The sequence below is a fragment of the Rhinoderma darwinii genome, unplaced genomic scaffold (assembly GCF_050947455.1).
Source record: "Rhinoderma darwinii isolate aRhiDar2 unplaced genomic scaffold, aRhiDar2.hap1 Scaffold_87, whole genome shotgun sequence".
Taxonomy (NCBI): domain Eukaryota; kingdom Metazoa; phylum Chordata; class Amphibia; order Anura; family Rhinodermatidae; genus Rhinoderma; species Rhinoderma darwinii.
The window spans coordinates 969,331-982,900 of NW_027464439.1; positions in this window are offsets into that span (position 1 = coordinate 969,331).

Here is a 13,570-nt window from a genome sequence, read left to right on the forward strand (position 1 = left end):
GTATATTGCCACATATATTGCCTCCAAAACAAAACATTGTACTTACCTTGCCCCGTTCCCGCGACGGACGGTGCGCTGCACTGTCTCCAGGCAGAACGCATGCTCATATCAGCGTGATGCAGTTACGTCATCACGGCGGCCTGCCCAGGGAGTCTTCCCAGCACCTTATAGGCTGCAGTCCTAACTTGGCCTGAAGCCTATATCATTAATTCATATCTGCGTCCTGAGGATGCAGATACAAGTGAATGTGGCTGTCGCTAGCATCGGGGCCCCCTCCAGTTCTAGGCGCCAATGGGCTTGAGGGGGCCCGTGAAGCCCAGCCAATAAATGTTATGGGCTTGGCAGCCATGGGCCCCCTGGGAGCCTTGGTCGGCTGCCCGAGCCTTCCTAACGATGATCCGCCGCTGCCCCCAAACCCAGTTATAGCTTTTTGTGCTCATGCTGCTTCCTGGTCACTTCTTGATGACATGGTCGGAAGTTACAGAAACAGCGGTGAGTGCCTCGAATTTCTACCTTCTATACATATATATATATATATATATTGATGTGCTCAGGACTTCACCCTAGGATCCCCCCTTACTAGTAATAAAGGCCGTGCACCTGCATTTGGGATTTCAGAGCCTCGCTGTCTTTTTGGATTATTTATCAGTTTGTTTTCTGTGTTTTTACAGATAGTGCCAGAAACCCAACTATGGATTTTAGAGCCAGAGAACAGTCATGGCTGGTTAAAGATGACTCCACAGCCACAGGTGTTGGCAGTCAGAGAAATATTAGGGAGCCACAGAACTCCTTCAAAAGCCTTGTAAATAAAAGAATGAAAGTTTGGTGGAACCGAGCATTCCTAGCAAATTATCTCCAACGGAACCTTATACCGAGGGGGTTACGCATACAAGTTTTCCCATCATTTCCAACTGAAGATGTGAATTTTCCATCTAAATGGGAGGAGAACTGCAGTGCGTGTTCATTTAAAGTGATGGAGCTTCTTATTGGACCCAATAACACCTCATTAGAAAACAGGGATAACGAGCTGGAAAAGATCCAGCAAAAATTAAAAGCAGAGATGTCCAAAGAGGACTTAGAAACATTTAAAACACAATTGGATCAACAATGCCTCGTCTGGAGAAAAGAAATGGAGAGCAGAAAAAACAAAGAAGTTGATATGTGATAATAATGATTTTCAACAGAAGAAAATATATTGATGGAATCGGAGACAAAATGGTGAATCACTGAGTCTTTCCTCTTCTATGTGATCTTTGTCATCACAGAGCGGTCACCATGATATGACATTATGTAGTAGCGTGAGGTCTACACGTGACTTACCAAGATACAAAAGAAAACAGAACTAAAATCAGTCGTCCAACAGTAGGAGAAAAATGAATAAGGGATTGGAACAAAATCCAAGACATCAAAAGAAGGTAATTAACATTTCTATGCATCAATTATCTATAGGTGACATCACACTGTTGGACAAAGTCTTGACCTTTTCTCCCGCCTCCTGTTTTGATCTTTTCTCAGCAGTAAAAGATCTGCAATTTTTTGCACAATCTTTGATCTTTAAGAAATGGTATTTTAAAGAGGAAGGCGATTTATTTGTCACAGTTGAGGAACGAGAAACATTGCGAATATTTGAGAAACTCTTTCACCAAGAAGGGGGAATATCAGAAGGTAAGATTCATATCTGTATTAGAACCAAATCTACAAAATCCCCCCGTTGTCTATTTGCCCCGCAGTAGATCTTTTTGTCAAATTAGTCCCTGAAGATTAGCAAAACATTCCAAGGAAAATTAAGAATGACAATCTGTCGAGTTCAGAGAGAGAGAGAGAGAGAGAGAGAGAGAGAGAGAGTTAGAGAGAGAGAGAGAGAGAGAGAGAGAGAGCTTGGAGAGGATTAAATCATGGCATGATGTGGTAGTAAAACCTGCCGATAAAGGCAGAAATGTGGTATTTTGGCCACACCAGATGTATATTTATGAAGCAAATCGCCAATTGAAAAAACTCCACTTTTTAAATAGTGATATCACGGAGGCGGAGGTTGCTTTAGCAATCTCTAAGCTACACAATAATAAAACGCCGGGTCCTGAACGCCTATCTGCTGAATACTACAAACTTTTGCCAGATATTGTACCGACATTGACGAGGACCTTACAAGCCATATTTAGTGGGGAGATTGACCTGCCTAACTTTCATGCATCCAGGACAATATTGCTTCCCAAACCTGACAGGGATCCAACCCTCCTTTCCTCATATCGTCCGATTTCCCTTTTAAACCAAGACTATAAGCTCCTAACAAAGATTTTGGCCGACCGCCTCCAAACCATGTTTGGACTGATCATTGCCCCAACCCAACTGGGTTTCTTAAGGAATAGACATTCCACTAAAGGTATCCGTCAGGCTGTAGCAGCCACGGTGTCTGCACTAGACCCCCCTCCCCAGTGACCATGCTGCTGGGACTTGACGCGGAAAAGGCATTTGACTCTTTATAATGGCCATTTCTCACAGCGGTGTTGCAGTCCCGGGCCTTTGGGGACCGCTTTCTAACATTCCTTTCACGCTCACAGGCCTGCTCTACCACATCCCTTACCATCAATGGGCTTAACTCACCTCCTATCTCAATTTTCAGGGGTACGTGTCAGGGATGCCCTCTCTCACCGTTACTGTTTCATTTATCCCTAGATCCACTTCTCCGTCATCTCCAGTCCCTAGCATGTTTTCAAGGCATACAAATTGGAGATTCTCAAATTAAACTATCGGCATTTGCAGATTATATTTTGTTCTTCATATCTAACCCTGCCTCTACTTTACAACCAATCCTCCAGGATATCCCAATTTATGGTGCCCTGTCAGGTTTCAAGATCAATCTACAAAAATCAGAAGCCCTAATTCTTAAGGGTCCCTCCAGGCCACTCTGGTCTTCGAAGCATGCATTTAAATGGAACTCTGATTACATTCCCTATTTGGGGGTACGCATCACGAGACAACGATCAAATTTATATCAACGAAACCTTAATCCCATTATTGCATATTTGGAATCCCAACTCATGGCTTGGAGGCACTTTACTCTATCATTTTTAGGTAGGGCTAATCTATTAAAAATGGTTGTCTTCCCTAAATTGTTATACTTACTACAATCCTTGCCTATATACTTGAGACCAGTTGATGTTAGGCAAAAGAGACCAAGAGTGAGCCTATGCATATTGCAGCAACATCATGAAATGGAGGGATTAATTTTCCACAGATTCACTTATACAATATGGCAGCTCAACTACGAGTGATTGGAGATTGGATAACCGGCAGCTCCTGCTTTTCTGATTCTACATTGGACCAACAATTTTCAAAACCCATTTCCTTAACATGCCTCTTACACACTCCCTACTCGGCTCTATCACCTGATGAACGGGCTAACCCCCTAGTCATGTCCTCCTGGAAGACATGGACCAAGGTCAGACAACACTTAGGTTTAAACCCTAGATTTTTCCTACTTCTTCCTTGGGTCCATAACTTTGACTTCCAAAATGCCAAACCCCATGTGGTTTTTCGTGTATGGGTGGGGGGGAGGGGTTGACATGTATTAATCAGATAACTAACATGCTCACTCGTCGTCCATACTCATTTAATGAACTACGTATACAATATGATTTTTTTGGGCCAACACCCATTTTATTACATGCAGGCCTGTAGCTATGCTCACAAGGTCATTAGACACTTACAAGACCAAGACTGGGATGACTTCTTCTGTCACTTAACTCCATTTCATCAATGCCGAAAAAGACTAATCACTACCTATTATAACGTTTTAAGACAGCCATTGGACTACACTAAATCGAGATCAGGCGTATCTTACTGGGTTGACCACTTAGATCAAACAACTCATGACGATGTCCTATCATCTGTAACTATGGCTGCCAAATACCTCCCATCAGCCATGTCCTGGGAGATGTCTTTTACAATAGCCCATAGGGCTGACGTGTCCCCTTATAGGGGCTTTCTCATGGGTAACTCCTCTGACCATTCGTGTTTAAAGTGTGGAGCACCGCAATTACATTGTCTCTGGTTATGCCCAACTATTGTTGACTTTTGGCGAAAGATACAATATTTTGTGTCGAACACCCTGTCCATACCATGCCCCTCAACCCAAAAGTGGGGTCTCTTTGGGATACTGCCACCTTCCATGCTCTTTATCCCGAAACATCACAAACAACTGTTATACTATGTCTCTGCGGCTGCTAGGAAGGCCATTCTCCAGGTTTGGATAAATAATACACCCCCCACACATCGTATTTCCCTAGAAAATATATCTTATCTTTTCCGAATGGATTGGGTGGAAACCTCCTATCAAAAAGAGCACAAAACTGAAGCCTTTTTTAAGTTGTGGGAGAACTTTATACCTCTCTTACCACTTCATATAAAACAAAAACTGATTGCATGCTTTGGCTCCACAACTTGGTATCTGGAGCATCAGCTGTCTGGTGTGACACCAATCATGATCTGATTCCTTAAATATCTGTATTGGATCGTGGTAACGATGGGGATACACGTGTCCATCCTCTTCCCCCCTCCCCCTCTATACTTCCCTTCCCCCTTCTTTATGGTTTATTTAGTGTGTTTCATCTCCTATGAATATTGACACTTTTTCAATTTGTCTTTGGGCTAAAATCTCTAATTCTGTCCTCGCTCCAACTAGGATCATTTGAAGTAATTTATACAAATTGTAGATTATATAATATGCAAAATAATGATATAAGTGTTCAGAGATGCTATTGCCATGGGAAATATTGTTGAATTGTTGTTCGCTTGTTTGTTATGTTTGGAAAAATAAAAAATACATCAATTAAAAAAAAAACTAAATAAAAAAAAACTCCACTTGTTGTAGAAGGTTAACATACAATTCTTTATTATCCTTTAGAGCAAAGATGATCCACATTCTACAAGATGGTATGGATGCCGGAGTCCTCTCCAAGTCCCTAATGGAGGCACTGATTGTGACTGAGCCAACAATACAGATGCCTTTTCTACTACCCAAAATTCATAAGGACCCTCCAGGTAGGCCAATTATATTGTGTACCGGGGGGTTAACTCAGAAGGTGTGCAAATGGGTCGACCACCATTTAAAACCATTAGTGGAATGTCTACCTTCGTATCTGCGCGACTCTGCAGATTTGTTGTTGAAAATTGAAGAGATTCATTTAGATGACAGACATATTTTGGTAACTTGTGACATTGAGTCACTATATATCGGCATCCAGCATTCGGATGGGTTGCATGCAGTGGCCACCTTTTTGCATATGAGCAATATAGGAAAGACTTTTCAGAGTTGTTGCTCACCCTATCGGACATTGTTCTCAAACACAATTTTTATCACGTTCAATGGGTCCTTCTACCTGCAACTCCAGGGCACGGCAATGGGGGCAGCCTGTGCACCCTCATACGCCAACCTGTTCCTGGGGCTGTGGGAGAGGGACCTATTCCTGCCAGATCATGAGATATCAATGAACCAGCTCCTTTTCTGGGCCCGTTCATTGATGACATCTTCATGATCTGGCAGGGGACTTCGGATGAATTAATGGAATTCATCAGTGTATTTAACTATAATACACGTAACATTAAATTAACATGCAAGTGGAATCACGTTGAGATAGATTTTTTGGACATACTAACTAAAAGGAACCATAATGGTTGTCTCCAGACAGATTTGCATCGTAAAGAGACATCAACAAACTCATTTCTTCACGCCACGTCTTCACATCCCCGCCACACCATCGAAGCTATACCAACTGGACGATTACTGCGTGTTAAGAAAATTTGTTCAACTCATGAAGATTTGAAATTCCGCACGACTGAGTTAAGAAAGAGACTTGCTCAACAGGGCTGCAGCCGCTGCCGCAATGTTAATAAAGCCCATTGACGACCACGTGCACAGCTCCCCCTCGTGCACAGCTATTACAAACTGTAACTAAAAATAAGGAATTTCTCCTAAGGTAAGATTTACGAACACGTATCATTTGGTCAGAAATGAGGGACACCTCAAACACATTTTGGCCGATGCTCCTCAATGATCCAATTCTACAGAAAGTACTACCAAATTATCTTGCTGTTGCACCATGTAGAGCGCGTTCTTTACGTGACGCAATAGTTCACAGTTACCGAACAGTGGAAAAAGCGGGTAAATGTTTTGGAAAGATTGGTCCTAAGTGGGGTTGTAACCCTTGCGGCGACTGTATTAGTTGCCCTAATATTGAACGCTCTCAAGGTTTTGTTGACGCAAGTGGGTTGAAAAATGTTAAGATCACATGGCCAATTACATGTGGCACTACAGGTGTGATCTATCATGCAACTTACCCTTGCCCTAAAATGTATATTGGCATGAGAACCCGAGAATTGCGCTTTCGCGTAAGAGAACATGTTAGAGACATTGAAAATGCCAAACAGTAGAGTATATGGAACAGCTGAAGACGATTCCACAACATTTTCACCTACATCATGCGTGTAACTCTAGACTTGTGAGAGTGAAGGGAATAGATCACATCAATACTGATATGCGAGGACGAGATGTAAAAAGAGTCTTTTGCAATCAGAATGCAAGTGGATATGGAGGCTTAAGACAACACAACTGAGGGGTCTCAATGAGAACATTGGTGTTGCTGCATTTCTCTGACTGCTACCAAAGCTTTTAGTTGGGTATTTTTGATTTTATGTTCTTATTTTGATTTTGATCTACATTTCTTTATTTATGTATACAGATTAGATATATGGTTTACGCTGCCTGTGTTGACTATGTCAACTGTGCAATTTTCGGGTTGTCATGATCTTCATCCTCAACAATGATGCCCTACTGATGATCTTCACAAACAATAGAAAAGCGGGCTCTGTCTGCAGATCACTGCATATTATATTCTGCACCTTTGAGGCTTGTTGTATTACATATATCGACATGTAACTAAAATCTGCTTCGTGCATGGCACTTGTAGTCCATTTTATTTTTTGATGCATAATACACACGTTGTTTTTTTCTTCTTTTTTCATCGCACACGCCTATTCACACTATTTTATTTTTCGTTTTTTATTTCTTTTATTTTGTCACCATACATTTATTACTTTTCACTCTTTTACTTACACATGTTCTATATAAACAACACTTTATTGTGTTTAATATCATTTCTTACCTGTCACTTCCCTACTATGTTCAGGTTGTGCACTGGATTTTTCCTTTTGGCACGTATATATTGGTCTTTTTTCACACATTTATAATTGATAATAATGTTCCACACTTGATTACTCCCTACACGTTGACGCTCTTCATCACACATCACTTTGTGTCCATATATTTATATGTATTTGTATGATACATGTGCAATATATCTGTATAACTATCTTGTCTCTCTGTATTTTGGGTTTAGACTTGCAGACGTGTATCGCTATTGGACTGCCCGTACAGGGTTAATATCCTTCTGAATGCTTTTCATGCCTTCAATCACTGGTTGCATTCTGATTGGTTGTGATTGACCGGCCTCCGATTCGTCACCCATGACACGCTGGGTTGCTGACACACGTGACCGCGTCAGGTGACGCGCTGATGTGTTTCCGCCCCAGTGTCTCGTTGTTGCCGTTTCTGGAGTCCGGCCATGTACTCGACCACATATTGCCACCAATAGTAAACAGTGAGTGCACTGATCTGATTTATGGGCATATATATATATATCACCTGGATATATTTAAGTACCATTGGCTAGCGTTCATTTAAATACTGTGTGTGTACTATCAGCGCCACCCCCTGATGAAGGCATTTAGCGCTGAAACGTGCGTCTGGGTGGGCACTCCCTGTGTTGGTGCTCCTGAACAACCTTATTATGGGTATGTTCTATCCCTCCATACTTGTTTAATAGTTGATTCATTTTTGCTCTTACTTATGCGCTGACTGCTTTTTTGCACTGTATAGTTGTTTATTCCATACCATTTGGTATTTATATATGACCTACATTACGCAGGTCTGTGCAGCCATGGGGTCTTATCTAATTATTATTTTCTTTGTGAGTCACACAATTAGCTGTCCTTTTCTTCTGTAGAGTCTTGTGGAGTTTTTTTAATTTAATTGTATTGACATGTAGCTTTTCATTGTTATTCCAATAAAGATTTTTTTCATTTTCTACACTTTTTTTTGGTCGCATCAATTTCTTTGTAGCTTATATATTTGTAGTTTTTTGTTTCAAAATATTTTTCTTGTTTTTTTTTCAGGAGATCTTTATCCCAGTCTTTGAGATTTTAAAGAGCCCTGACAACACGTAGACCCCAGTTAGCAGCTAGAAGATTCCTGCATATACCTAGAAGATGACCACCTTCAACATCTAGAAGACACCAACCAGCACAGAGAAGGAGATCCTGGCTACAAGAAGATTCCTACAAACATCTAGAAGAAGAGACACATTGTAAATACTGGTGTGTCCATCCTAGCAGAAAACCCATGACGTCTGAACAGTGAGGAGAGAACTTATATGTTACTTCTGACTATATGATCGCAGGGTAAAGGAGCAGAAAATGCTGAGAAATATGGAGAGGCTTAGTAATAGTCAGTGCGCAGGATGCTCCATATGTGGTGATAGTCATGAGATGGTCACAGCTAGAGAAATACTCAATTCATTATTCATTTATCAATGATATCATATTAAAACATGTACTGAGACTACTATAGAAAAGAGGCAGGGATATTATCATCATCATCATCATCATTGGTATTGTTGTTAAGCTGAACGTAGAGAAAAAGTATTCACTGGCCGACCCCCAGATCTATTGTAGAAAGAGTCCTGTTGAGACACTATCATGTAATGGAAGTTGGCACTTGAGTTGTACGCTACTAAAGAAGGAGAAAACATGAGGGTATAATGGTTCCACTACGTATGTGATATGACCTTTCTAGATTCGTTTTCCGCCTCAAAAAACCCTATTGAAATCAATGAGAGACGGAAAAATGCTGTGAACGGCCGCGACCGTTTTTGACGCGTTTTTAAGCGGTTTTAGGCAAAAAAAAATGATTGCGTTTTTTTTTTCCTTTGCCTGTTGAAGAAGGAGATAAAAATAACGCTTTAAAATGGGCATAAAGAACAACGTAGGAAAACGCATCAAAAACTGTGTCAAAAAGCGTGTGTGGTAAAAAAAACACTTAAAAAAAGGCGGAGCTGATTTTTCCAGGCAGAATTTTTTGCCTGCAAAAAACTCCACATGAACAGAACCTTAAAAGCAGACAGGCTGGGAGGGTAAAACACTGACTGCATATTAAAAAGGGCAATTTCTCCCGGTTGAGGGCTGCACAAGAGGAAATAGACTGGGAGCAACTATTGTCAAATAAATATACAGACACTACATGGGAATGCTTTACATGTACTTTAAGTAATTACACTGTAAAATATAATCCTATCAGTAACAAGTATTAAAAAACCCTAAAATGAAACTAGAAAAAGCTTGCTTCTAATGTTAAAAAGACAATAAATGACAAGATAAGAGGACACACACACACACACTTCCATACACACACACACACACACACACACACTTCCATACACACACACCTACATACTTCCATACACACACACACACACACACACCTACATACACACACACACCCACACACACACACCTACATACTTCCATAGACACACACGACATACACACACACACGATATACACACACATACATACACACACACATACATACTTCCATACACACACACATATACACACACACACCCCCATACACACACACCCCCATACACACACACCCCCATACACACACACACCCCCATACACACACACACACACACACACACCTACACCTACACACTTCCATACACGCACACACACCTACATACTTCCATACACACACCTACACACTTCCATACCCACACACACACCTACATACTTCCATACACACACACACACACACCTACATACTTCCATACACACACACACATACATACACACACATACACACACACACACACCCCCATACACACACACCCCCATACACACACACCCCCATACACACACACCCCCATACACACACCCACACACACACACACACACACACCTACACCTACACACTTCCATACACGCACACACACCTACATACTTCCATACACACACCTACACACTTCCATACCCACACACACACCTACATACTTCCATACACACACACACACACACACACACACACCCCTACATACTTCCATACACACACGACACACACACGACAACACACATACATACACACACATATACACACACACACCCCCATACACACACACACCCATACACCCCCCCATACACACACACACACACACACACACCTACATACTTCCATACACACACACACACACACACACCTACATACTTCCATACACACACACACACACACCTACATACTTCCATACACACACACACGACATACACACACGACACACACACCCCCATACACACACACCCACATACACACACACACACCTCCATACACACACACCTACATACTTCCATACACACACACCTACATACTTCCATACACACACGACACACACACACACACATACATACTTTCATACACTCACACATACATACTTCCATACACACACACATATACACACACACACCCACATACACACACACACCCACATACACACACACACACACACCTACATACTTCCACACGCACACACCTACATACTTCCATACACGCACACACCTACATACTTCCATACGCACACACCTACATACTTCCATACGCACACACCTACATACTTCCATACACACACCTACATACTTCCATACACACACACACACACACACATACTTCCATACACACACACACACACCTACATACTTCCATACACACACGACACACACACACGACATACACACATATACATACACACACCTACATACTTCCATACACACACACACCTACATACTTCCATACACACACACGCACACACACACACATACTTCCATACACACACACACACACCTACATACTTCCATACACACACGACACACACACACACACACACGACATACACACATATACATACACACACATACATACTTCCATACACACACACACATACATACTTCCATACACACACACACACACACACACATACACACACACACCCCCATACACACCCCCATACACACACACACACACCTACATACTTCCATACACACACACCTACATACTTACATACACACACACACCTACATACTTATATACACACACACACACACACACCCCTACATACTTCCATACACAAACACCTACATACTTCCATACACACACACACACACACACACACACACACACATTCTTCCATACACACACACACACACACACACACACACACATTCTTCCATACACACACACACAACATACACACACATACATACTTCCATACACACACACACATACTTCCATACACACACACACACACACACACACACACACATGTACGTACATATAAATACATTACACAGATACATTTACATATATTCAAATTAAGCACATACATATATCCACACTATACAAACACATATATCCACATTACACTCTACACACAAACATATATCGACATTATACACACACATGCACATTACACAAATACATTTACACATTACACACGAGGAAACATTATTCACCTGGTATATCCCTGCCGCTCCGGTGGTCTCGCCACTCATTTTAGCTGTCCTGCAGTGATGAAATTTCAGCTTCACGCACGTGACCGCTGCGTCAATGCTGAGGCCAGTGACTGGCTATAGCAATCATGTGTAGGTAGTTATCATGTCATCACTGCATGACAGCAGACACAGGCCTGCTAATCCTCTGAAGCAGAGGTGGATATATTAAGCGAGAGCGCTTTCTGTAAAGAACTTGGTTAGGGGTTTAGGGAGTAAGAGGGTTAGGAGGTTAGCGGGTTAGGGTTGGAGTTAGGGTGTTAGAGGGTTAGGGTAAGGGTTTAGGGCGTTAGGGGTTTAGAGGGTAGATGTTAGGGTTAGAGGGTTAGTGTTAGGGGGTTATAGGGTTAGGTTTAGGGTTACAGCTTTTCCAGAAGCGGAATCCCCAGCCAGAGCATTTTCCGATGCTCTGGCTGAAATTTCCGGCATCTTAAAGTCCCCAACATCGCTGTTTATATATGGACAGTGACATAAAGGTCTTTCTCAAGAGAGGAGTCCTCGACATGACCATTTGCTGCAAAGCGCTTGGTTAGGGGGTTAGGCATTAGGGTTAAGGGGTTGGGATTTAGGGGATACGGTTTTTTCAAGAGCGGAATCCCCGGCCAGAGCATTGCCTTGGATTCTCGCATTACAAAGCCCTTGACGCCACACTCCATATATGAATACTGACGTCAAGTTCTTTCTCAAGCCAGGAAGGAGTCCACCGCCAGAGTGCTTGCTGTAAAGCTCTCGGTTAGGGGATAGAGGGTTAGAGTTGGGGTTACGGTGAGGTGGTTTGAGTTAGGGTTGGGGTTATAGTTAGGGGATTAGGAATAGGGTTAGGGGCTTAGGGTGCTTGGGTTAAGGGGTTTGGGTTCTAGGTTTAGGGGTTAGGATTGGGGGATAGGATTAGGATTTAGAGTTTAGTGGTTAGGGTCAGGAATAGGGTTAGGTTTAGGGTTGGAGTTAGAAGGTTAGGGTAAGAGGGCTAGGTTTAAGGTTAGGAGCAGAATCCCCAGCCATAGTGTTTCCGACGCTCTGGCTGAGGAATCCGGCATCTTATAGCCCCTGCCGTCACTGTCCATTTATATACATTGACTTCAGGGGCTCATTCTAGGAGTGGAATCCCCGGCAAGAGTTTTGCCGACGCTCTGTCAAGGCATTCTCGCATTACAGAGCACTTAACGTTACTCTCCATATATCAACAGGGATGCCAAAGTCTTTCTCAAAACAGGAATCCCCGGCCAGAGTACTTGCTGTTAAGTTCTTGGTTAGGGGCTACATTTAGGGATAGGGTTTTAGGGGTTAGGGTTAGAGCTTTTCCAGGAGCGAAATCCCCGGCCAGAGCATTGCTGACGCTCTGGTTGGGGATTCCAGCATCTTAAAGCCCCTAATGTTACTGTACATGTATGGACAGGGACGTCAGGGGCTTCCTCTAGGAGCGTAATCCCCAGCCAGAGGGTTATGTTTTAAGTTAGTGGGTTAGGAAGTTAGTGTGTTAGGGGTTGTGGATAGGGGGTTGGGGTTAGGATTAGTATCAGGGTTAAGGTAAAAGGGTTAAGGGGTTAGGGTGCTAGGGTTAAGGGGTTAGGTTTTGGGGATTAGAGTTTGTGTTAGGGTTTAGAGGATAGTGTTAGAAATAGGGTTAGGGCAAGGGTTGGGGTAGGATTGGGGTTAGGGGTTGGGGTTAGGTTTTGGGTTAGTGGGTTAGGAAATTAGAATGTTAGGAGTTGGGGTTAGGAACAGGGTTAGAATCGGTGTAGGGTTGGGGTTAGGGGTTAAGGTTCGAAAAGGGTTAGGAATACGGTGAGGGTAGTGGGTTGGGGTTAGGAATAGGTTTGGGGTTAAGGGATAGGGTTTTGAGGTTAGGGGCTATGGTTGC